The sequence below is a fragment of the Gorilla gorilla genome, chromosome 19 (assembly GCF_029281585.2).
Source record: "Gorilla gorilla gorilla isolate KB3781 chromosome 19, NHGRI_mGorGor1-v2.1_pri, whole genome shotgun sequence".
Lineage (NCBI taxonomy): Eukaryota > Metazoa > Chordata > Mammalia > Primates > Hominidae > Gorilla > Gorilla gorilla.
In genome coordinates this window covers 73,184,078-73,210,525 of record NC_073243.2, presented here as the reverse complement: position 1 = coordinate 73,210,525, position 26,448 = coordinate 73,184,078, and the positions used below count along the sequence as shown (strand labels likewise).

General features: G+C 41.9%; 2 long non-coding RNA genes across 2 annotated transcripts in view; both read right to left on the bottom strand.

Annotated features, from left to right (window-relative positions):
- Positions 1 to 26,448, bottom strand: part of LOC129527894 (uncharacterized) — a 40,548-nt gene that overhangs the window by 8,325 nt on the left and 5,775 nt on the right. The gene's annotated exons all lie outside the window — the stretch shown is intronic.
- LOC109023853 (uncharacterized) lies at positions 15,552 to 26,367 on the bottom strand. The gene is made up of 3 exons (XR_008672982.2): positions 26,266 to 26,367; positions 21,714 to 21,779; positions 15,552 to 15,961 (listed from the first exon to the last, which is right to left on the bottom strand). It is a non-coding gene; the product is annotated as an uncharacterized lncRNA (long non-coding RNA).

The window sequence follows — 26,448 nt, the reverse complement described above, 5'->3', positions numbered from 1 at the left end:
TTCTTTCTCAGCCAGACCACAATCTTTTACTGGTTTTGTGACTTCAGAGATCCATCGCCTGCCTCCAGGAGGTCATTGTAAAATGAGTCCATTACTACCTGCTCAGCAATGGTGTGAAAATCAAATGAGACCACGGGTGGTGAAGTTCCTTGAAAATTATGTGAAATACAAATTAAGGGATTGTAGTCAGCATTTAACATCTTGCATATTATAATCACTTATTACACATTTTTTTCAAATTGACCTTAGACAAGAAGCAAACAAAAATTAAGAGAGCAGAATGGCATGTGAACTTATCTAGTAGGTAATAATGGTAGCCCAGCTGGGTCAGCAATAGGGGAAACTCAAAGCCATCATTTCCCAAGCCCATGGACTTTTCACATGATCTGCTCTAAATGACACATTTTCCTTAATGTGCATTTCATGTGGAGCTGGGTGATGAGTTGGTCCAAACCACAGGCCTGGGCTCTGGAGACAGGTGAGGGAGGGAAATCTGTGTCTACTAAAGGCAGTAATTCCCTCAAGCTGGCCTTGAGCTTGGGGACAAGGATCAAAATCGGTGCCAGCCAGAGCCAGGTCTTAGCTAATTCTAAATAAGAGACATTAAATATCTGCCTTGGAAAAAATTCTTGAGACTAGAAACTTAAGAGAAGTAATCCCTGGTTTCACCCCGAGGCTGAGGGTAAGCCTGGTCTAGATTGTTGCTACTGATTTACAGAGGTGACCTCTCCAGCCCCAACCTACCATGTGCAGAGGCTTCCAGCCTTGCTGCTACTCACTTCGAGCCCTGCTTAACTCTATTGACTTAAATGAATTTGTGAGCCTCTGAATGGGAGCAGTATCCCTTTTTTAGTAATACATAAATAAATAAAATAAACAGGTCCTACTGGCTTAGAGGAATCCCTGTGAGCTTCCAGGAACCAATGTTCCCTGACTTCATTTCATTTTCAGGAGGGAGGCCTAGCCTGCGTGAAATAGAGGTGACTTGTTTGGACACCATCTGGTTTGTGTAAAATTAGTAGGAGTGGGCCCACTGGGTCAGCAAGGGCTACTGAGAAACTGTCTGTGGCCAAGGAGGAAAAATAACACCACCACTTCTGTATTAAAGGGAGAGAAAGTATGGGCTCCAAGTGAGAAATGTAGAGTCAGCATTATTGAATCCCCAAATATTTTTATAGGGGGGTTGAAAGCAAAAAATTTACCAAAAACTCCCCACAGGCCCAAACAAAGCCACAGTGTGTTCCCATTTACTGCCAGCTTGATAATCACACCCTTCACATCTTTTACAGTTAGGCTGTGAACTCAGTGAGTGTAAGGCGCTTCCTATAAACAAAGGCTAGCAGAGATCGCATTACCTTCTTCCTCCTCTTTCCCCATCTGCAGAATGAAGGGGTCAAGCAATGGCTTAACCTTTTGTGTTCATTAACATTTTGGCTCCCTGTTGCAAACTAAGAGCCAGAGATAAACGATAAATGAACTGGTAATTAGAAGTCAGGAAAGGAAGCTTCCAAGCAGGCTATGGGCGGCTCTGTGTCAGACCCACTCATCCCCAAAGCTGGATCTGTAAACTGAAGCTGGGGTTGCTATCACCTCCGAGACAGCAAGGCTTGACTCTCCATAGAACCCAACACTGCTCTGCCCACCGAGCCCAAAGCAAGGGGACAATGATTTCTGGAAGATGGTGTTTGGTGTGTAAGATGGTAGAAACTCAGAATTCTAACTCAGAGTTAACTGTGAAAAAAGAATCTCATGCCACTCAGGACCCTTCCCTCCTCGCCTGACCTTTGCTAGAGAGCAAACCCTCTTATTTCCTTCTCTTTCCTGTTTATTTTATGAACCTTCCTCCTACTCCTCAAAGTTCAGCTCAATTTCCCGTGGTCTCCCCCACTTTTTCATTATCCAGTGTTCTCACTCACTTCTGAACTTGAAACCCTGAGTGACTTGGCTCTTGCTTGAGATCATCTTGGTGTTTCTGGGGGTCTTGTTTATTACCTACATTTCACCATAAGGGAAAACCATTTGTTTCCAAATTCCCTGCCCTCCTTTTCCACCCCACCTGCCAAGGTCCATGAAAACAGCTACTTAACTGAATGTCTCAATATATCTGCCTTAGCCTATAGGATATTTAACATTTGAAAAACAGCTGAGTATCTTCTCAACAAAATGTTAGCTTTCCACGTTCTCTCCTTCTCTCAAGGTCAAGCATGGGTTCTGTTGCATCCATGAATTTCTCTGCCACTATCCAAACAGCACCTAACTCTCACTTTTCTGTCCACATTATTCTTTGCCTCTTTGATGCATCTTGTCTCATAGGTTCTAGCAGACATTGGGATCCTAAGAGGTCTTCTAGCCACCTCTCCAGCAACTCCACAGAAGCTGGCCATCTGGCTGCTGCTTTGCTATTTGTGACTCCATAAGATATAGAATTATGTTGTGATAATACTGTTTTCTGTGTGTATATAAATTTCGGGTTTTTAGAAAACTGTGTGGCTAGGGTTGTCAGTTTACATCACACATAAGGATCACCAGGACAGTCATTAAAATATATAGATTCCTACCATCACTCACAGAAATGTTCCTTCCTTGGAGTCAGGCCTAAGAACCTGGATTGGAGGACTGCATTTTGAAAAAGTTACTCTCAAGATATTTATGTAGACAGGTCTTAAACAATTTCTGTGTCATCCATGGTGGTTGACAGGGCTGAGCTTGGGGAAGATGGTGGTCTTACAAAGACTCATCAGATCACTGATTAAAATAAAGTAGGATCCTCCACTAAGCTGGTCTTCTGGGCCAACTTATCTTCTACTGCAGAGTTCCAAACATTCACCTGGAATCCAAACATTCAATGACCTCCACAAAGCACATCAGGAAAATCCCTTAAATTCCAAGCTAATTGACAGAGATTCCAGGGATAGTTAGCAAATACTTTTCTCTTCTCTATTGAGAAATAACAAGAACAATAGTTTGGCTTTCAGCCTACCCAGCAAATATCACTCCACCAAGGTTCCCTGCAACTTTTCAGCCTCTTAATACAACATTTAGGGGAATAGAGTTTCTCTAGAACAAAATTCAAAGCATAAAAGAGAAAATTTTATGTTACTTGGAGGCAGACCATTCAGATGTTTTGAGTTGATTTGGCACAGCTGAAAGAATTTTCACACTTGCAAAAATATCAAAGTTCATTTTTGGCCTCCAAAGAGCTGAAATACAGCTCTGTTTTCAAACTCTAATGAATTTGGCATGAACACCATTACTTGTAATTATTGCGTTTTTGGAAGACTAAAAAAATGAAGTTTGATCTAATGTAATAACAGATTTCAGAATGCTGGAATTAAAACAGTGCTAGACATTACCTAGTCCAGTTCTAACTTTTAAAGTCGAGGAAGATAACCCTTTGTCTTATATTTCTAATTAACAAAATAATAATGAAAACCACCGTTCCCAAAGGCTACTTTACTCCAGGTATGAGATTTAAGCAAAATACAAATGAATTAGACATAGGACAACATAATTTAAAGAACCTTTAGCATAGTCAGATACTCTATGAATGCAAGATGACAGAGAATATAATAGAACAGAAAGAATGTTAGATTGGGAGACAGAAGGCATGGGTTCAATATCCTGTCTTGGCCTTGTAGAAATGTCAAGATATTGGGCATGCCATGACTCAGCTTCAGTGTCTTCTGCAAAATTGAGGTGATAATGTGGGCTGTTTGAAGAATGAAGTTGAGCGATGTATGTGAAAGTACATATTGTCCTAATCTGTTTTCTGTTGCTACAATAGAATACCTGAGACTGGGTAATTTATAAAGAAAAGGTCTTTATTTCGCTCATAGCTCTGGAGGCTGGGAAGTTCAAGATTGGGCAGCCATATTTGGTGGCTACTGGTGAGAGCTTTGTGCTATATCAAAAACATGGCAGAGAAACAGAAAGTGAACTTGGTGCATATGAAAAAAGGGCAAAACACAAGAACCAACCTCACTTTGTAACAACCTACTCTTGAGGGAACTCATCCACTTGTACAAGAGCTAACACATTCCCAGGAGAACTAATCCAGCCTGGAGAGAAAGACATTAATTCATCTTAATGACCTAATCATCTTTCAAAGGCGTGACATCCTAACATCACCACATTAGGGTTCAGGCTTCAATACAAGTTTTGGTGGGGACAAACCATATTCAAACCATAAGAATAATAAACTCTCAAATTCTATTATCTCATTGATAAAACAACATGCGTGGGGATTACATTCAGTTCGTCTGCTTAGAGTTAAATCTTCATATCTCCTTGCTTTAGTTTCTTCTGCCTAAATACCAGTCTGAATCTTTTGTGATCCTGCTTTTTTTATGGCTTTTTTATCTTCTTTGGTCCCATCCTGCCCAAAAGAGCATTCCTTAGTCAAGTGATGCCCATATCCAATCTGGATTCAGAAGAGGAGAAGCACAACCCTGCCTCTTCCCATTCTGTCTCCCAGCATCTACATGGTTCTCCAACTCATAGCACTTCCCTGGGTGTTTATCAAACTGTATTGAAGGAAATAGAATAGAATAAAAAGAAACTGAATTGAATTCCTGAAAGTGAATTCGACTCTTCCCTTCCTGAACTCTGAGCTGCCTTAAGGGAAGACCAACTAAGAGGGTCTCATCTGAGTTTTACCCATTGCTGAAGTAAATTGGGAAACAAATTTTCTTTTTTAAAAGAAAACTGAACTTTTCCCAGGTCTACATTCTATGTTGCCCAGCAGAAAATGGTTCTCTTTCTTCTAGGAGGAAGTGCATAGGTCTTCCACTTGGGTAATGGTACTGATTTGCCACAATTTTTTTTTTTTTTTTTTGCAAACTCTCATTATGGGCAAAAAAAATCTTTATTATTATTATTATTATTTTACTTTGGTGGCTCTGAGGTTTTTCTAACAACCATGATGAGGAGGCTCTTAGAAAAAGAAGACAGCAACTTGGAGTAATTGTTTTTCTGGTTTGCTTTTGTTGTCCAGTCTAGAAACTGTGGCTCTTGTCACATTCCTATCTGCTAGTCTGGGTCAACTCTCCCCAAAAGGAGGCTCTGATTTAAGCATTACCACAGTAGAAACAGAGCTCAGCCAAACCTCCAGTGGCAGGTATAAAACATTGACTATGTCTGAGTCAAAAATGTTGCAAAATGTATATATGCCACAAAGATGTATCAGCTTTTCCAACTGGTCTGGGTTTACGGCAACAAGGGCTGGGTATCAGATTGTGATCTCTCCTTTGAGATCTCAAGTCTTGACCTGTGGGTTGAACTCTTCCACCTTTTGGCATACATGGAATATTCTGAAATGTTACAGGATGTCCTACATGCTGGCAATTCTCATAGCTTCCTTAAGATAAGTCTTCCCACCGGGCTAGCTGCAGGAGTTTTTTTGTTGTTGTTGTTGTTGTTTTTTGTTGTTTTTTTTTTTGTACCCCAGTGGTACCTGGAACACCAGCAAAACAGAACTGCTTACTCCTCTGGGAAGGGGGCTGAAGCCAGGGAGCCAAGTGGTCTTGCTCAGCAGATCCCACCCCCATGGAGCCCAACAAACTAAGATCAACTGGCTTGAAATTCTCGCTGCCAGCACAGCAGTCTGAAGTTGACCTGGGATCCTCAAGCTTGGTGGGGGTAGGGGCATCTGCCATTACAGAGGCTTGAGTAGGCAGCTTTCCCCTCACAGTATAAACAAAGCTGCCGGGAAGTTCAAACTGGGTGCGGAACCCACTGTAGTGCTGCAAAGCCACTCTAGTCAGATTGCCTCTCTAGAGTCCTTCTCTCTGGGCAGGGCATCTCTGAAAGAAAGGCAGCAGCCCCAGTCAGGGGCTTATAGATAAAACTCCCATCTCCCTGGGACAGAGCACCTAAAGGAAGGAGCGGCTGTAGGTGCAGCTTCAGCAGACTTAAATGTTCCTGCCTGCTGGCTCTGAAGAGAGCAGCGGATCTCCCAGCACAGTGCTCAAGCTCTGCTAAGGGACAGACTGCCTTCTCAAGTGGTCCCTGAACCCTGTGCCACCTGTCTGGGAGACACCTCCCAGCAGGCGTTGACAGACACCTCATACAGGAGAGCTCCAGCTGGCATCTGGTGGGTGCCCCTCTGGGATGAAGCTCCCAGAGGAAGAAGCAGGCAGCAATCTTTGCTCTTCTGCAGCCTCTGCTGGTGTAGCCAGGCAAACAGGGTCTGGAGTGGACCTCCTGCAAACTCCAGTAGACCTGCAGCAGAGGGGCCTGACTGTTAGAAGAAAAACAAACAGAAAGCAATAGCATCAACATCAACAAAAAGGATGCCCTGACACAGAAACCCCATCCAAAGGTCTCCAACATCAAAGACTAAATATAGGTAAATCCAAAAGTTGAGGAAAACCAGCTCAAAAAGCCTGAAAATTCCAAAAACCAGAATGCCTCTTCTCCTCCAAAGGATCACAACTCCTCGCCAGCAAGGGAACAAAACTGGACGGAGAATGAGTTTGACAAATTGACAAAAGTAGGCTTCAGAAGGTAAGTAATAAGAAACTCCTCCAAGCTAAAGGAACATGTTCTAACCCAATGCAAGGAAGCTAAGAACCTTGATAAAAGGTTACAGGAACTGCTAACCAGAATTACCAGTTTAGAGAAGAAAATAAATGACCTGATGGAGCTGAAAAACACGGCACAAGAACTTTTTGAAGCATACACAAGTATCAATAGCCAAATCGATCAAGCAGAAGAAAGGATATCAGAGATTGAAGATCAACTTAATGAAATCAAGCATGAAGACAAGATTAGAGAAAAAGGAATGCAAAGGAACAAACAAAGCCTCCAAGAAACATGGGACTATGTGAAAAGACCAAATCTACGTCTGATTGGTGTACCTGAAAGTGACAGGGAGAATGGAACCAAGTTGGAAAACACACTTCAGGATATTATCCAGGAGAAATTCCCCGATATAACAAGATAGGCCAACATTCAAATTCAGGAAATACAGAGAACACTACAAAGATACTCCTCGAGAAGAGCAACTTCAAGACACATAATCGTCAGATTCACCAAGGTTGAAATGAAGGAAAAAATGTTAAGGGTAGCCAGGGAGAAAAGTTGGATTACCCACAAAGCGAAGCCCATCAGACTAACAGCGGATTGCTCTGCAGAAACCCTACAAGCCAGAAGAGAGTGGGGGCCAATATACAACATTCTTAAAGGAAAGAATTTTCAACCCAGAATTTCATATCCAGCCAAACTAAGCTTCATAAGTGAAGGAGAAATAAAATCCTTTACAGACAAGTAAATGCGGAGAGATTTTGTCACCACCAGGCCTGCCTTACAAGAGCTCCTGAAGGAAGTACTTAAGGAAAAACTGGTTCCAGCCACTGCAAAAACATACCAAATTGTAAAGACCATTGACACTGTGAAGAAACTGCATCAATGAATGGGCAAAATAACCAGCTAGCATCAAAATAACAGAATCAGATTCACACATAACAATATTAACCTTAAATGTAAATGGGCTAAATGCCCCAATTAAAAGACACAGACTGGCAAATTGAATAAAGAGTCAAGACCCATTGGTGTGCTGTATCTAGGAGACCCATCTCACATGCAAAGACACACATAGGCTCAAAATAAAGGGATGGAGGAATATTTACCAAGCAAATGGAAAGCAAAACAAAAGCAGGGGCTGCAATCCTAGTCTCTGATAAAACAGAGTTAAAACCAACACAGATCAAAAAAGACAAGGAAGGGCATTACATAATGGTAAAGGGATCAATGTAACAAGAAGTGCTAATTATCATAAATACATATGCACCCAATACAGGAGCACCCAGATTCATAAAGCAAGTTCTTAGAGACCTACAAAAAGACTTAGATTCCCACACAATACTAGTGGGAGACTTTAACACCCACTGTCAATATTAGACAGATCAACGAGATAGAAAATTAACAAGGATATTCAGGACTTAAACTCAGCACTGGACCAAATGGACCTAATAGACATTTACAGAACTCTCCAACCCAAATCAACAGAATATACATTCTTCTCAGCACCACATAGCACTTATTCTAAATTTGACCACATTATTGGAAATAAAACACCCCTCAGCAAATGCAAAAGAATGGAAATCATTAACAAACAGTCTGTCAGACCACAGTGCAATCAAATTAGAACCAGGATTAAGAAGCTCACTTGGCTGGGTTCAGTGGCTCACGCCTGTAATCCCAGCACTTTGGGAGAGCTGAGGTGGTAGACCACGAAGTCAGGAGATCAAGACCATGCTGGCTAACATGGTGAAACTCTGTACTAAAAATACAAAAGTTAGCTGGGCATGGTGGTACACGCCTGTAGTCCCAGCTACTTGGGAGGCTGAGGCAGGAAAATCACTTGAACCCAGGAGGTGGAGGTTGCAGTGAGCCAAAATCATGCCACTGCAGTCCAGCCTGGTGACAGAGCAAGATTGTCAAAAAACAAAAAAAGAAAAAAAAAAAAACCTCATTCAAAACCACACAACTACATGAAAACTGATCAACCTGCTCCTGAATGACCACTGGGTAAATAACTAAATTAAGGCAGAAATAAATAAGTTCTTTGAAGAATAAAGACACAACGTACCAGAATCTCTGGGACACAGCTAAAGCAGTGTTTAGAGAGAAATTTATAGCACTAAATGCCCACATGAGAAAGCAGAAAAGATCTAAAATTAACACCCTAACAACACAATTAAAAGAACTAGAGAAGCAAGAGCAAACAAATTCAAAAGCTAACAAAAGACAAGAAATAACTAAGATCAGAGCAGAACTGAAGGAGGTAGAGACATGAAAAACCCTTCAAAAAATCAATGAATCCAGAAGCTGGTTTTTCGAAAAGATTAACAAAATAGATAGACTGCTAGCCAGAGTAATAAAGAAGAAAAGAGAGAAGAATCAAATAGATGCAATAAAAAGTGATAAAGGGGATGTCACCACTGATCCCACAGAAATACAAATTACCATCAGAGAATACTACAAACACCTCTATGCAAATAAATTAGAAAATCTAGAAGAAATGGATAAATTCCTGGACAAATACATTCTCTCAAGACTAAACAAGGAAGAAGTCAAATCCCTGAATAGAGCAATAACAAGTTCTGAAATTGAGGCAGTAGTCAATAGCCTACCAACCAAAAAAAGCCCAGGACCAGGCGGATTCACAGCCAAATTTTACCAGAGGTACAAAGAGGAGCTGGTACCATTCCTTCTGAAACTATTCCAAACAATAGAAAAAAAGGGGACTCTTCCCTAACTCATTTTATGAGGCCAGCATCATCCTGATAGCAAAACCTGGCAGAGACACAACAAAAAAAGAAAATTTCAGGCTAATATCCCTGATGAACATCAATGCGAAAATCCTCAATAAAATACTGGCAAACTGAATCCAGCAGCACACTGAAAAGCTTATCCACCACGATCACATCAGCTTCATCCCTGGGATGCAATGCTGGTTCAACATACAAAAATCAGTAAACGTAATCCATCACATAAACAGAACCAATGACAAAGACCACACAATTATCTCAATAGATGCAGAAAAGGCCTTTGACAAAATTCAACACCCCTTGATGCTAAAAACACTCAATAAACTAGGTATGGATGGAACATATCTCAAAATAATAAGAGCTATTTATGACAAACCCACAGCCAATATCATACTGAATGGGCAAAAGCTGGAAGCATTCCCTTTGAAAACCAGCACAAGACAAGGATGCCCCTTTTAACCACTCCTTTTCAACATAGTATTGGAAGTTCTGGCCAGGGCAGTAAGTCAAGAGAAAGAAATAAAGGGTTTTCAAATCAGAAGAGAGGAAGTCAAATTGTTTCTGTTTGCAGATGACATGATTGTGTATTTAGAAAACCCCGCTGTCTCAGCTGCAAAACTCCTTAAGCTGATAAGCAACTTCAGCAAAGTCTCAGAAAACAAAATCAATGTGCAAAAATCACAAGCATTCCTATACACCAATAATAGACAGAGAGCCAAGTCATGAGTGAACTCCCACTCACAATTGCTACAAAGAGAATGAAATACAGAGGAATACAACTTATGAGGGATGTGAAGGACCTCTTCAAGGGGAACTGCAAACCACTGCTCAAGGAAATAAGAGAGGACACAAATGGAAAAACATTCCATGCTCATGGATAGGAAGAATCAATATCATGAAAATGGCCATACTACCCAAAGCAATTTATAGATTCAGTGCTATTCCCAGCAAACTACCATTGACTTTTTTCACATAATTAGAAAAAACTAGTTTAAATTTCATATGGAACCAAAAAAGACCCCATATAGCCAAGACAATCCTAAGCAAAAAGAACAAACCTGGAGGCATCACGCTACCTGACTTCAAACTATACTACAAGGCTACAGTAACCAAAACAGCATGCTACTGGTACCAAAACTAGGCCTCAGAAATAATACCACACATCTACAACCATCTGATCTTTGACAAACCTGATAAAAACAAGCAATGGGGAAAGAATTCCCTAATTAATAAATTGTGTTGGGAAAACTGGCTAGCCATATGCAGAAAACTGAAACTGTAACCCTTCCTTACACCTTATAAAAAAATTATCTCAAGGTGGATTAACGACTTAAACATAAGACCTAAAACCATAAAAACCCTAGAAGAAAACCTAGGCAATACCATTCAGGACATAGGCATGGGCAAGGACTTCATGACTAAAACCCCAAAAGCAATTGCATCAAAAGCCAAAATTGACAAGTGGAATCCAATTGAACTAAAGAACTTCTGCACAGCAAAAGAAACTATCATCAGAGTGAGCAGGCAACCTACAGAATGGGAGAAAATTTTTGCAATGTAGCCGTCTGACAAAGGGCTAATATCCAGAATCTACAAGGAACTTAAACAAATTTACAAGAACAAAACAAACAAGATCATCAAAAAGTGGGCAAAGGATATGAACAGCACTTCTCAAAAGAAGACATTTATGCGGCCAACAAACCTATGAAAAAAAGCTCATCATCACTGGTCATTAGAGAAATGCAAATCAAAACCACAATGAGATACCATCTCACACCAGTTGGAATGGCAATCATTAAAAAGTCAGGAAACAACAGATGCTGGCTAGGATGTGGAGAAATAGGAATGCTTTTACACTGTTGGTGGGAGTGTAAATTAGTTCAACCATTGTGAAAGACAATGTGGCGATTCCTTAAGGATCTAGCACCAGAAATACCATTTGACCCAGCAATCCCATTACTGGGTATATAGCCAGAGGATTATAAATCATTCTACTATAAAGACACATGCACACGTATGTTTATTGCAGCACTATTCACAGTAGCAAAGACTTGGAACCAATCCAAATGCCTATCAATGACAGACTGGATAAAGAAAATGTGGCACATATACACCATGGAATACTATACAGCCATAAAAAAGGATGAGTTCATGTCCTTTGCAGGGACATGGATGAAGCTGGAAACCATCATTCTCAGCAAACTATCACAGGAACAGAAAACCGAACACTGCATGTTCTCTCTCATAAGTGGGAGTTGAACAATGAGAACTTATGGACATAAGGAGGGGAACATCACAGACTGGGCCCTGTCGGATTCGGGGGCAAGGGGAGGGATAGCATTAGGAGAAATACCTATTGTAGATGACGGGTTGATGGCTGCAGCAAACCACCATGGCACATGAATACCTATGTAACAAACCTGCATATTTTGCACATGTACCCCAGAACTTAAAGTATATATATATATATATATATGTATATATATATATATATATATGAGGAAACTGAGGCTCCAGGTTGTGTCTTCAGATCCAGCGCTCTTTCCCTCCCCCTACCACCCCAATCCTCCAGCAATTATGGCAGAGTTCAACTGCAGCAGGCAGCTGATCAACATATGTGGCCAGTTGATCACCTCTCAGCAACGCTGGGAAGGAAGGACACAAACCTGAGCCCTGTGTGTCAGGCAGCAGCCTGATATTTCCTGTACGTTTTCTCCCCCAATTTCTCCAACTTACACTCCCTGGGTTCAGATCACAGCTCCAGCACTTGTTAGCGGTGTGGCCTTTTAGGCCAGTTTAACACTCCTTCTGTGCCTCGGTTTCCTCAGGTATAAAATGAGAATAATGCTATGTCCTCTTTGTAGTGTGATGAGGTATAAATGAGCTAACCCACTAAAACATGTAACCCTGGGCTATAAGAACCCTTGCATATGAACTATTATTATCATTGCTATTTCCCCTTATTTTATATGTGGGGAAGAATGTTCATAAAGATTAAGTGGGAACGCTCCTGAGATTGGAATCTAAGTTTGACTCCAAAGACCTTACTTTTTTGCTGCCTTCAGGTACCTTTGCACTTTTTTACTCTCTGCTCTTTTTCCTCCTCCTCAACCCTTCTTGGTACAGGTAGCCCATTGCCCTTAGGCAGTGTTTTTGATCCTAGGCTGCCTGCATTAGAATTATCTGAAACCCACTCCCTATGGACCAAATCAGAATCTCTGGAGCTGAGGCCAAGGAATCTGCATTTTCATAAGCAACACAAATGATTCTCTTACACCCAGATAGAGGTCGAGAGGCACTGACTCAGACTGTCCACTGGAGCAGCTGTCCTTGCCTGGGCCTGCCCAGCCCCTCCCACCTCCCCTTTCACCCAAGAAGTGCCCCAAAATTTTCTTGCTGCAAACCCGCCGTCCCATGCACATCCCCTATCTGTTATTTCCTGATTAGGAATACAAGGCCGATGTCAGCTCACTGTGGGGCTCCTTATCTTTCCAATCCATTGTGAATAATGGCTTATTAAAGTAATGGCTTATTTTGCCTCAGCATCCGGCCGGCTCAAGTCAGAGCAGGGAAAGGGTGGGGGCAATGGGGGAGGAGAGGCAGTGGATTGGGCAACATAATTTCATGCACAAAACCCACCACGTACAAAGATGCAACAGTTATTCATCTAGAAACTTGCAAACTGCAGCAGGGTCAAGCCTACAAAAATGAGATAACACGGAGCAGAGCAGGTAAGCACAAAAGGGCAGAAACTAAGCCAGTATTTTTATTAGAGCTTTATCTTATCTCTCATGCACAGCAGATTCCTTCCAGAAAGGAGGCTGTGTCAGTTACCATTTGCTTTCACTTAATCCAGCTTTGCAAATAATAGTCAACCACTCTCACCTCCAATTCATGAGTCCACCAAAAGACTTTTGCTCAATGCTCTTTGAGGCTGCTATGACTGAATCTCAGAATGTGACCCCAAGGCAAACTACATTTCTGGCTTTCTTATCCTGATTTTTCGGTGGCCTAAATTTCTCCTTCAATTGGACTTAATCTCTGGTTATGTAAACAGCTGGAGATATCATAATTCCTGAGGGGATATCAAAGAGCTGTAATGAGTGGGGAAAGGAGTTGAGGGGGTGGGGAAAAATAGAAGAAAAACAAGCATTAATTATTAAATGCGTAGGAGATTTTAAAAATCACATACCATTTGGCACTTTTCCTCTCCACAGTGCTCTATCCCCATTAAATGGAAGGAGAGCCAGGCCTCTCATCATGGCAAATTTGCTTAATTATGTTTTCTCTCTCTCCTAAAGTGGGAAGGGCTTAAAAACTTGCTTCCTATGGTGGTCACCTTTGCTCTGAATGAGAATGCATTTGCCCTACCTAGAACATTGATGCCATCTCATACTTTACAAACTGGATTTGGAACCACTTAACAAAAGGCAATATGCAAACACATGTGAATAAGGTGAAATCAGCTAAGGAGTCCAGAATCCTGGGTATGATTTTATAATAGGACAGATACACCACTCTTGGCTTTATTTTGCTTGCTGGAGGAGAAGTTCAGGGACTGGATGTCAAAGGAGAGATAAGGTGATAGAAATATAGAAGTTCATGAAGTGCCTCACCCTCCACAAGAGAGTGGGTCTGGATTTACCCACCTTCCATATCACTGAATTTCTGGAGTAGGGTTGATGTTACCATTACAACTTGTTATCACTCAGTGATTCAGGTAATGGGTGTTCTGATTGGAGGCTTGGAAATCCAGTCACTACAATCATAGGTGCTGCCTTCTTGCCACTCACATCCCAAGTAGGAATAGCCCAGGTGAGTCATGCCCCACACCCTCTCCTAGAAGCTGGGGATTCACCCAATGTCAGAGGCCAAGTCATCCTCAGATACCACCTAGTCGAACTTCCTAATTTTACAAGATGCCAGTGGTCCAGTGTCACGATAATACAGTGAGTTGGTGGCTACATAGAAATAAGGATTTGGGTCCTGTGAATTTTGGTCCAGGAACTACCATTTTGCTCTTTAATAGTGTATAAAGGACACAGAAGCACATTTTCTAAAGTCTTTATAGTGTGTGTTTGTGTGTGTGTGTGACAGTCTCACTCTTTTACCCAGGCTGGAGTGCAATGGCAAGATCTCAGCTCACTGCAACCTCTGCCTCCTGGGTTCAAGCGATTCTCATGCCTCAGCCTCCCAAGCAGGTGGGATTATAGGCACCCACCGCCACCCCTGGCTAATTTTTGTATTTTTAGTAGAGATAGGGTTTCACTATGTTGGTCAGGCTGGTCTCGAACTCCTGACCTCAAGTAATCCACCGGCCTCTGCCTCCCAAAGTGCTGGGATTGCAGGCATAAGCCACCGTGCCTGGCCAAAGTCTTTATAATCTTAAAAAGGAGAGAGAGGAAAGTGATAAGTGTAAGAAGGAAGGCATAGCTAATTAATTGGAGGGGGATGGTCTAAGTTCAAGCTTTGAAATGAAACGTAGCTGGATCAGCCACTTAGCTGATGCGTGAACTTGGACATTCACCTAAAGTTACTGAGTCTTAGCCCGCATCTTTTAAATTGAGATGGTAATAGTGCCTACTGCACAGGGTTATGTAAGGATTAAAGAACATAATGCACAGATCCTGGCACTGACAAAATGCTTAATAAATATTGGCTATTATTATAACTCCAGTGCAGACACCCGAGGACTTGGATAGACTGCCAAGAAATCAGTCCTGAGGGGGCCTGTCCTTCAGCCAAACTTCCTCCCTGCCAGCTAGCTCCTCTCTTCCAGCCTGGGCTGCTATGCTGCCCACATCCTCCACTCTACTCCTCCAAATAAGTGGCAATCATGACATTTTTAGTATCCAGCTTCACACACAGATCTTTCCAGCAGAGTAACAGGGTATTGACTAAAAATAAAGATGTAAAAGGACCGGGGATAAAGGGAATTGGTAAGGAAATGAGAAAAGAAAAAGGAAGGAGAGCTATGAAGAGATTCCTTCCATCTTTGATCACAGTGCTGGATCATGTATAGGGAACGTGAAGTACAATCAGTATACCATTTCTCCACGGAAGTTACACTGCTAGCAAAATGAATGCTCATCACTTTTCTCCTACCCTGCCTAAATAATTAAATACTGTGGATTACTGTGCAAGTTTCTCCATGCCCTAAAACCATGAAAACCGTGTCCTATAAAAAGCTGGTTTCAGTGGCATTCTAGTCACTGACTCTCTGCTCAGGACTGTACGAAGATAATATTTATCAAGATGACTGACTCAACAATGGTCAAATAACATTCAATATAGTTTTAATGAGAAAAACATGTGATCATATTCTGAGTCGGAAAGTCAGCACCACATCTTTAGCACATATTAACCAGAACATCTTATTTCCTGGCTGTATCAGAAAAGACAACTTGCTCTCTCTTCACTCGGAGCTGCAGTTTTCCTTTTACATCTCAATTTGTCTTCTTGTGGAATATGGGCCTGAAAGGACAACAGGGTCACTTTTTCCTAAGACAGTATATGTTTTGCAGAGTGTATCTCTGATGCTGGCACCACCCAGCAGCTGGAGACCTAGGTGCCGGGAGTCTGAAGTTCTAACGTTGCATTTCAAACCCCAGAGTTCAGTGCATCTTCATCTTAGTTGCAGAGAAGTCATCATCTTCATTTTTTTTTTTTCTGGATGCAATAGTTGCCTCCTGCCAGACATGAGAACAAACAGAATGTGTTCTGTCTTTTCCAAGATTGCTTCATCAGCATGTATTTTCCACTTAAAGCTTTTCAGTATTTGACTTACACATTTATGAACACCCCCAAATGGACTGTTACAGTTTGGTTTAATCCCCAAGAAAAGTGGCATTAAAATAGATCTTTTCCCAGCAATAATAATCTAATTTATGATAAAGTATTCTATTCTCAGTACCTTTGAGACACATGAGAGCTTTTATGTAATAAAAAAGCCATTTATTTCTGAATATTTTAATGCATGTTTCCATTTTTTTCTCATTTTTAATGCAAGGGCCATTGACAGTATTGTAAGAGAATGTCTTTTAAAAGCAACTTTACGGCAAATGTTCCAGTGAAATGGATGGCAGCGTGCATCGTTGCAGAGCTGTATTGCTGAATGGAGCAGGGCAGAGATGTTCTAATTCACATTTATGTGCATAAAAGGGTAACCTCTACAGAGAGAGACAATGTTATTCAGTAAATTGATAAGATATAGTAGACTTGGCTTCAATTTGGGGCTCCATCCTTTGATTTGCTGTACTTACTTAGTTATTGCTGTGTCTCCTATGCCATGTCTGAAATATAGAAGGAACACATGCTGGAGAAGGCTATGACAACTATTGGGGAAAAGAAAGTAAGTCAGAACCTTAGGTGTTAAATGGAAAGACAGGCTATTTTAAAAGGACAGAGAATCAAGGAGCAAACAGAGCATCTTTGGACAGAAATTAGACTATCTATATACATACATACGTGTGTGTGTGTGTGTGTGTGTAGTGTATGTGTGTGTGTGTATATATACATATATATATATACACACATATATATATGTGTGTGTATATATATATATGTATATATATATATATATACACTCACTGCAGCCTGGACCTCCCAGGCTCTAGCAATCCTCCTGCCTCCTGCTCCCAAGTAGCTGGGACTACAAGTGTGCTCCACCTCTCGGGGCTAATTTTTAAAAATTGTTTTTGTAGAGACAGGGTCTCACTATGTTGCCCAGGCTGATCGGGATCTCCTGGGCTCAAGCAATCCTCCCACACTGGCCCCTCAAAGTGCTGGGACTACAGGTGTGAGCCACTGGGCCCAGCCTATTTTGATTTTTTAAGCTTTCATTTCCAGAGCTGTTCATTTGGATGGATGCCCACCATCTAAAAAGCTACTAGGATAATGGTTGTTGACTGGGAAGGTAGAAGCAGGATCTGGAAGTGGGAACAGTGTCTGACTCAAAATACACACATCCCTGGTTCTGTGATTTTAAAGCCATCTTGAGAAATCTCAGAAGTGTAATTCTGATACTCTCCCTGATCAAGAGCCACTGCAGTAGTGTGAGTATGAGATTTAACCTCAATCGTATGTGCTTACAAGAGATACGAAAATGCATATTTGACATGAACAGAACCACACTTCTGAGATAAGAAGCCAAATTTTCGTGGCATCAGTAAGAACTGATGCTTTTTGATAAAATGCTCTGTGCTTTTTTTTTTTTTGAGATGGGGTCTCACTCTGTTGCCCAGGCTGGAGAGCAGTGGCACAATCATGGTTCACTGCAACCTCAACTTCCCTGGACTCAGGTGATCCTCCCACCTCAGCCTCCCAAGTAGCTGGGACTACAGGCACACACCACCACACCCAAATAATATTTGTATTTTTTGTAGAGACAGAGTCTCGCCATGTTGCTTGGGCTGGTCTCAAACTCCTGGGCTCAAGTGATCTGCCTGCCTTGGCCTCCCAAAGTCCTAGGATTATAGGCATGAGCTACCGCACCCAGCTACTCTGTGGTTTTAATGGACATTGATAACAGCCCTCTGTAAGACAAAATCGTGATCCAAAGTCAGACACTGGATACCTCATAAAAGGGCTGGGTGAAGAGTCTGTAGAGCAGGGATCTCGTTTTAGTTCTGGACAGATGAGCTATTCTGGCCTTGTGGATGTTGCCTAAGCCACTCTAAATATGGTATCTAGGTCTCTCAGGTCCCCTCAAGTAGCTGGAAAAGGGTGAACAAAAATATCAAGAGAAGAGGGAAAGGATAAGTTAGTATCAGGATGACGTAGGAAGAATAAAAGCTAGAAGGAAGGAGTAACACTGGCATTGCCACCTGCTCAGGGCCAGGCACTGTGTTAAGTACTCACACCATTAGAAGGGAGACTTCTAACAGGGAATAAAATGGAGATAAAGGAAAGAAGACCTGGAGAAAAGCCAGAATTAAAAGGGAATCCATTTTACACTTTCTAACCTCAAGATTTCAAAAACTAAAAACTGAACAGGTGTTTTATGACTAGTGAAAGCTAGTACTCACTGTGCCCTTAACTGTACTGTGTTTTACACTCATCAGCTCACTGGATCCTATGAAAAGCCGTATTAGGCAGGCATTATTATTATACTGTGGTGCTGACATAGAAACCAAGCCTTGGAGAGTTTAGATAACCTGCTAAATGTTCACTCCTGTTGGGTGATGGTGCTGGGACTTGAAGCTGAGGAGTTCAGGTCTGTTGTGTGGACTCTGCTCTGCTAGTAGTTGAAGGTTACTGGTGTGGACTCTGCTACTGGGCTGCTCAAAATGCTTCTAGGGTTCTGATCTTAGAAAGTCTCTTCGGGGTTTGGGGAGAAGACAAGAGGTTGGGCTGGCTCCCAACCAAAAGCCTTGGAGACACTTTGAAGATAGTCTGGGAGCTGGGACCACAAAGAAGGTAGATGAAAACAGGTAGCTGGGGGCTGAGGATCCACGGCTGGGTGACGGGGTAAGAAATCCTGCTACAATATAGCTACTGGGAGCATGGCCTTGGGAGGTCGACTTCCTGGGTTTGAATCTCACCTTAACCACTTCCTAATGGTGAATTCATGGACACAGATATGAAATGGGCTAATACTAGTAGCTGCCTCAAAGGGCTGTGCGAATTAAATGAGATATATGGAAAGTGCTTAGTAAGTATACATAGTGAGCCCAGCAATAAATATTTGCTGTTATTTCAGTAAACGAGTTTTTGGATGAAGCTCTCAAGTCTTTCTGTCACCCTCATTGCTGCCTGCTTCCTACAAGTATGGTGAATTGGCATGTTTGGAGTGTGTGATATGTGGACCCACTCGTGAGCAAGCCAGCTTTGCCTTGTGGGAGAAGGAATACACGTCAAAGGAATAATGCTGGCCGGGAGTGGTGGCTCACGCCTGTAATCCCAGCACTTTGGAAGGCCAAGGTGGGCGGATCACGAGGTCAGGAGATCGAGACCATCCTGACTAACACGGTGAAACCCCGTCTCTACTAAAAAAAAAAAATACAAAAAATTAGCTGGGTGTGGCGGTGGGCGCCTGTAATCCCAGCTACTCGGGAGGCTGAGGCAGGAGAATGGCGTGAACCCAGGAGGCAGAGCTTGCAGTGAGCCAAGACTGTGCCACTGCACTCCAGCCTGAGCAACAGAGAGAGACTCCATTTCAAAAAAAAAAAAAGGAATAATGCTATGACTTGTGACTTCTTCCTTGGGACATGAGGGGGTGTTGAGACAATTCACAGCTACTAAGCATCTCCTGAATGCTTGCCAACACAAAATGTTGGGGTCAGCTTGACCTCCCTTTGCCCATGGTGAAGAAAGAGCACCTTTCTCGAGAGGAGGACTCTCCCCCAGGACACCACCCTGTGGGCATGGCATGAATGGTCTGGCATGGCAGGATGGACCAGCAGTGTACCTAAGAATGCCTGTCCCAGGTGGGCTGGAACAGTACAAAGGGTAGAGGCAGGATTGGAGAGCCTCTGCTCATCATGGCCAAAGAGTGGGCTGTCCGCTGCAGGTCGCAGAGGAAGAACACAGGGAGCTTCTTTGGGCTTCCTAAATAGAAACTGCTTCTACTTGCAATTCATTCATCCTTACTGCTCAGTCTTTGGAATGGACGTTTAGAAGCCAGAGATACTTGAGGGTGATTTTCCCAGACTTGGTGCATCTCCTAGGAGGTGATCCTGGTTGGAGGTCAGGCCAAAACGACTACTGGGAAGTGAATTCTATCATGACCAGTGGGAGCCAAGGAAGCACTTCAGAATGAGAGCACTCTGTTGTTTTGTGGCATGAGGGAACAGTCAAGTAGGGTTGATTTGGGGCTGGAATTAAAGAGAAAGGAGGTTTGGGACCAGACCTTGTAAGATGGTCTCCCTTTTTTCCTGTTTCTCAATCATAGATTATGTGTTACAAACAGCCTGTACTCTGAGACTTGGAGCAGAGGAAAGCAGGTCCCTGGATATTCCTGGCAAGAATTATAATAACTCACAGAGGAAGAGATTTTGTATCACAACAGGGAGTCTCAAATTAGTCAAAGACTTGGAATGGTTTTCTGATAAATGAAATGTAATCAATTATGGTGACTTCTTTTGGGAATTTTATTGACTTCTTCCTTCCTCCTTGTTTACTTTGGATTGCCACTTGGGTCAAGTGTGAAGTTGTTGATCTTACCCCATCAGCCTGGAATACGTGTGAGCACATCCATGGCCATGACACAGAACACAAATGGCCTGATATAAGATGTGGTGCTAAGTATACCAAATAGCCAAAGAGGTACAAACTGACAGTCATCTTGAGCCAAGAGGAAGTGATATTTTATTTTTTATTTTATTTATTTTATTTTATTTTTTATTTTATTTATTTTTTTTGGAAGTGATATTTTAAGTGACGGTTTGAAAAAGAATATGGCAGCACTAAATGTTGAAGCAACCGCAACTCTCCTTTATGGCTGGTGGGAATGTAAATAAATGAGAGCACTTTAGAAAACTGGCCATTTCTCCTAAGGTTGAACATGTGAATACCTTATGTTCCAGCAATTCCAGTCCTATGGCGTGTATCTGACAGAAATATATACACGTGCACAAGAGAGATGTACAAGAATGTTCATAGCTACACTATTCAAAAAAGCCAATACATAGACACCTGTTTTGCACAGCTTCAAAATCATCCTGTCCTGATTTTTGCAGGCGTTTGTTTCTTGCAAGTGTAGTCAGTGATGCCTTGCCTGGGGCCTGCACCATATTGATTTCCTGCAGTGCAGCTTCTTTGACTTGGGATTTTCCAGGGAAACTCATGTATGTGCAATCTAGAACAAGAGAATTCTGCTGGTGGCATCATCCTTGACCAATGGGGGGCAGGAGCAGATGGACAATGGACAAATGTTTCCATTGTCCATGTTTCCATGGTAACATGGCTGGTGTAAATTATCCTACGGCTGATTTCAAGCTACCATTTAACACGTGGCCCACAACGTTTCTGAATACTTTATCATTGGCTCTTGTGAGCCAGTATGATCTGGCTCAGCACACCACCTGCTCTAACCAATAGCTGCCATGTGAGAAAGTGGTTCCAGTGTGTCCTGATCTTGGATTTTTTTTCAAGGGGAGCCAGAAATCTGGATTTGCATGTGAAAACTCCTGATTTTTAAATTGTATCAGCTAGTTCAAATTTTTCAAAATCACTTGACAAACCAAGAAAAAAAAAACCCAACTACATCTGCAAACTAGATTTAGCCTATAAAATGCCAGTTGTTTTTTTTTTTACCTTTGATGTACAGACTAAACCTTTTGAAGAGGGTCTGTCAGCCTCAGTGACGAAGCACAGTTTTTTGCGTAGACAGAGTTCAGGACTTAATCTGCATGGCCATATGGTGTGATGAACTCAGTCTTAACTGGGGATTGAGTGACTTGGGTTCTAGTCTCAGTTTTCTATGAAAATTACTTTACTTACCTGGGCCTCAGTTTCCCCATATGCATTAAGATACCTTCTGAAGAAGTTCTTCTCATATCAGAACACCTAGGATTGTATATTGAGCATAAAAGTATGTTAGGTGCTTCTTTGGGACTAGACAAACTCCTCAGCGGGGCAGGGAGAATTGAGGGATGCTGGTTATTGGACAGAGATTCCAGGCTTGTAGGCTGTAGCTGTCTCTCCTTCCACTCCCTTCACTCATAAAAGAGAAGCTGTGGCTTTCCCCAAGCCATCGTTCTAACAATATCCACTTGCCTGCTGGGGAAGTCCAGGCCTGATGCTTTGTGGTCCTCAGGCTTCTTGAGAAAAAGTCCACTTTCTTAAAATAAAGCATGATGTGGCAGGGAGACTTCAGCCCTGGCGTTTGTTACCCTGGGCTTATGATGTGGCTCTGCCGCTTCTTAACTAGGAACTTCATCTTCACTTTTGTCATAGGACTTCCTGCCTCATGGGAATTGTGACAAGAAGCATCCACTGTTTCAAGTGTCTAACATGGCCTCTGGCATATAGTGTGAAATGAACACTAATTACTACCATCCTTGTGATTTATTAAGGCCTTCACCTATTGAGAAGTGCTGGGTAGCCAGCAGCTCAAAGATTCATTAAAATTTGAACTTATGTCTCCTTGTGTTTAATTTGGTTTAGTTTACTCTGTTATTTTAGAGATTCTGCCAGCATTAATATTTCTGCAAGATCCAGACAGGTCTGGACACAGAGATTCTGATCTAATCCAAATTTGTGGGCTCAGGAATGCTTCTAGCGGAGATGCTACTATATATTCTGCTGAAGAAGATTCACATACCAGGAAGAAGAAGATTTCAACTTTGATTATTTGAAGAGGCAACGAAGTAGTCTAATCTGTGCTATTAATTTGTTTAAAGATAACATGTGCAAGTTCCCTAAAGATAGCATAAGTAACCATATATCAGAGTCTGAGACAAAGGGAAAAATCAGTAATACTGATCTTTATTTAAAATTTTGATATTTTGTTCATTCATCATGGATTTTTGCATTAATTTTGATTTATAAAATGTTGCATTTAACTCGTTTTTTTTTCTTTTTTCTTTTTTCTTTTTTTTTTGAGACAGAGTCTCACTCTATCCCCTAGGCTGGAGTGCAGTGGTGCAATCTTGGCTCACTGCAACCTCTGCTTCCTGGGTTCAAGTGATTCTCATGCTTCAGCCTTCTGAGTAGCTGAGATTACAGACATGCACCCACCATGCATAGCTGATTTTTGTATTTTTAGTAGAGACAGGATTTCCCATGTTGGCCGGGCGGGTCTTGAACTCCTGACCTCAGGTGATCCACCCACCTCGGCCTCCCAAAGTGCTGGGATTACAGGCGTGAGCCACCACACCCGGCCCCTAATTCTCATTTTAATCTTAATGTGCTAAGCAGCTTGATATATGACTAGGCTTCTCTGGGATTCTGTTTCTTTGATTTTAAAATAAAATATAAGTACATTTATACTTTTTGCAAAAGCATTTTTGAATACCTAAATCCTTTCTAAAATTATTACATTAAAATTTCATTTTAATTACTGAAGTTTGGGTGTTTTTTGTTTTGTTTTGTTTTGTTTTGTTTTTGCATCGCCTATAAGTACAAAGACAATTAGTAAGAGTTTCTGGTTGCAAACAACAGAATTCACTGTAGCTACTTCAATTGTAGTCACTGAACTGTATTGGCTTTTACACAGAGTGCCTAGGAGAGTTGGACAATCAGGCTTGGAGGCTACTGAGCTGGGTAGAATACCTCAATTATTGCTCCAGGAGAGCCTCTGCTGTTACAGCACAGCAGGGGAACTACCACTGGAACCACCACAACCTTTGCCTCTGCAAACTAAGTGTCTCTCTGTCACCCTCATCAGAATTCCTCCACTCCGCACTCTTTCTTCCACAAGGCTCTCCTACAATCAAAGTCTGGCATGGTCTATCTGAGGAGGCCAGGGCCATGCTTGTGTCCAGCTACAGACAACTTAGGAAAGTGAGTTTCTGGCTTCTTCCTGGAGAAGTGGGATTCATAAATCTGGAAATCTTCAAACCAGGGAAGGGTACTGAGAAAGTGCTGGCAGCTGGATGACTAGGGTTCATATGAGTACATTTTTTTCTGGATAACTTTGCAGGGTCCCACATATAATTGTGCAAGTGGTACAATATATACAGGCCCCATTGTAGTGGGGTGGTTTCTGCCAGCTCAGGCAGCATCATGGGCATGTGTGCAAACATGAGGACAAGGGACTAAACATACACGTGGAGAATCACTCTCCTCTTCCCTGAAATCACATTCACACTTCAAGCCACCCCTTTCCCCTGCCTCTCCTGGGAGAAAGGTTGGAAGCAAAAGTGTTTGTGAAGATTCAGGCTGAGATACTTACTTCTGGTGTCCCCATCACTCACTTGAACCCATAGATATCCCCCATTTCCTTACCGTAATCTGCTAATAACGTGACTGTCCTGCCCCACGGGATGCTCTCTGGTCTCATTAAGTCTGAAAATGCTTGGGAAATGCATCTGCCAAGGACTACAGCCAACTGTCATTATTATCATCTGCTTACAGACACTCTCCCAGGCAGCAAAACATTTTCAAGCTCTAAAATCCCGGCCCTAGACCGTCCCTTTATTTTCATCTTACCTAGCCTGCGCAGATTATCTGAAGGACACACAGACTCAAAATCAATGTCCCATCTGTCTCTTGTTTACAGCTTATCAGGTGCCCAGAGCACCAACACAAGGAGGTGTGTTGTGAAATGAGACAGTGAAATCCCTGGGAGCATTTCCTCTTCTGAACTGATTTAACTTTAGCTCTCTGAAGCTTTCTCCTCCTTTGGCTTCTGAGAATGGTGTGCTGGTCTGAGAAGCAAGAACTTTTCATTGGCATAGCTATTAATAGTGACTAATATGGACTTCTTGTGCCTTGCTCCAGTTTGAAATTTATAAGGATGGCTGCCTCATTGCGTGTGTGTGTGTGTGTGTCTGTGTGTGTGTGTTTGTGTGTAATTGCTTTGCTCCTTCTTTTGCATGTGAGTAGATCGATCTTAAGGATCAGGACTCATCTCTGTCTCCCCACAACAATGCCTCCAAAAGGGGAGGAGGTTCATGAATGTTTCAAAAATAACTTATATTTTTTATGCATGAATCTTCTTTGCTCCTTCCTTCCTTTCTTCCTTCCTTCCTTTTTTCCTTCCTTCCTTTCTCTTCCCTCTCTCCAATCTGTTTCCTCTTTGTCTCCCTTTGCCTCATCCATGCCCCATTCTTTCTCTCCCAAGTCCAGGATTGTGTGACTTTTTTCTCTGACCTTTTATCCTCACTGCTTCTTTGGCTATGATTTGAATCTGGGTCACTAGAATAAGCGTGTCCTTCCTTTCTCTGTAGACTATACAGGTTGACTGCTTTGTAGATTTTGGCATTTTGTAGGACATCATATGAATGCAATTTTTCTGGATAACTTAGCAGGGGCCCACATATAGTTGTGCAAATTGTATACTGCACACAGACCTCTGCCAAGTGAGCAAATGGGGCAAAACTCTAACCCATGCTACTGTCCCCAAGCTGTGTATCCTGGGCAAGTGCTACATCCACTGAAGGAAAAGTCATGCTTTTGTAATTTGGTGACTAATGCTCAGTCCTAGCAACCAATTATGCACACACAAATAGGCACTGCATAATTGTTTACCACACCATATTCCCTCCAGTCATCTGAATTTACATACTCTCAAAACTCACATGGCTTCCAGCAGTGCACATCCCCACATTCCCTTCCAAGGCAAGTTGGTGTTTGAAAATCACACTGCCATGATTTCACCCCATCACATTTCATCCTATGTGAATTGGTTTTTCTACAGAAACGATGTGACAAGCAGTGATTATATCCTAAGGGTGACATCACAATCACCTATTTAAGCTTTTATACTGTTGAAAATTGTTTATTGCAAAGGAAAGAAATAAGAAAACCCTATGTTTCTATATTACTATTTAAACAATCATAAAAACAATAATCCTAAGTAAGATGTTATTTTGGAAAGATTACATAATTTGAAAGAGGCTGGCCTTCGAAAGAATAGCAGGTTTAATTAGGAGAGCAGAAGGAGGCAATCAAAACCTCTGTGGGGATGCTGATATACTCTATAGAAGTAAGATTCTGAAAAACTTCAGAGGATGCCAACTAGGTTCTTTGTTTAATCTAATTTCATTGCAAACCCCAGGGTAGTTAAATCTCTAAAATTATTCCTAGGTTCATTAGGCTTAATACAGCTTATTTCTTGGATCACAAAAGGGACCAAGAAAGGAGAGGAAATAACATTTTTTGAATGAGGTAAATAGGCAAGAGTTAGAAGAAACTAGGAAGATAATTGAAATGCATGTCTCACCATGCGTGAGAAGGAAATTAGCTAGCATGGAAATAGCTGAAGTTGAAGCAGTGAGTGTACATGCTCGTCATGAAGTTAGTGGAGCATATTAGTCCTTCTCACACTGCTATCAAGAACTACCTGAGACTGGATAATTTATGAAGAAAAGAGGTTTAATTGACTCACAGTTCCACAGGCTGTACAAGAGACATGGCTGGGGAGGCCTCGGGAAACTTACAATCATGGTGGAAGGTGAAGGAGAAGCAAGCACCTTCTTCACATGGCAAAGAAGGAGAGAGAGAGCAAGTAAATGAGGAAGTGCTGCACAGTTTCAAACAACAAGATCTTGTGAGAGCTCACTCACTATCA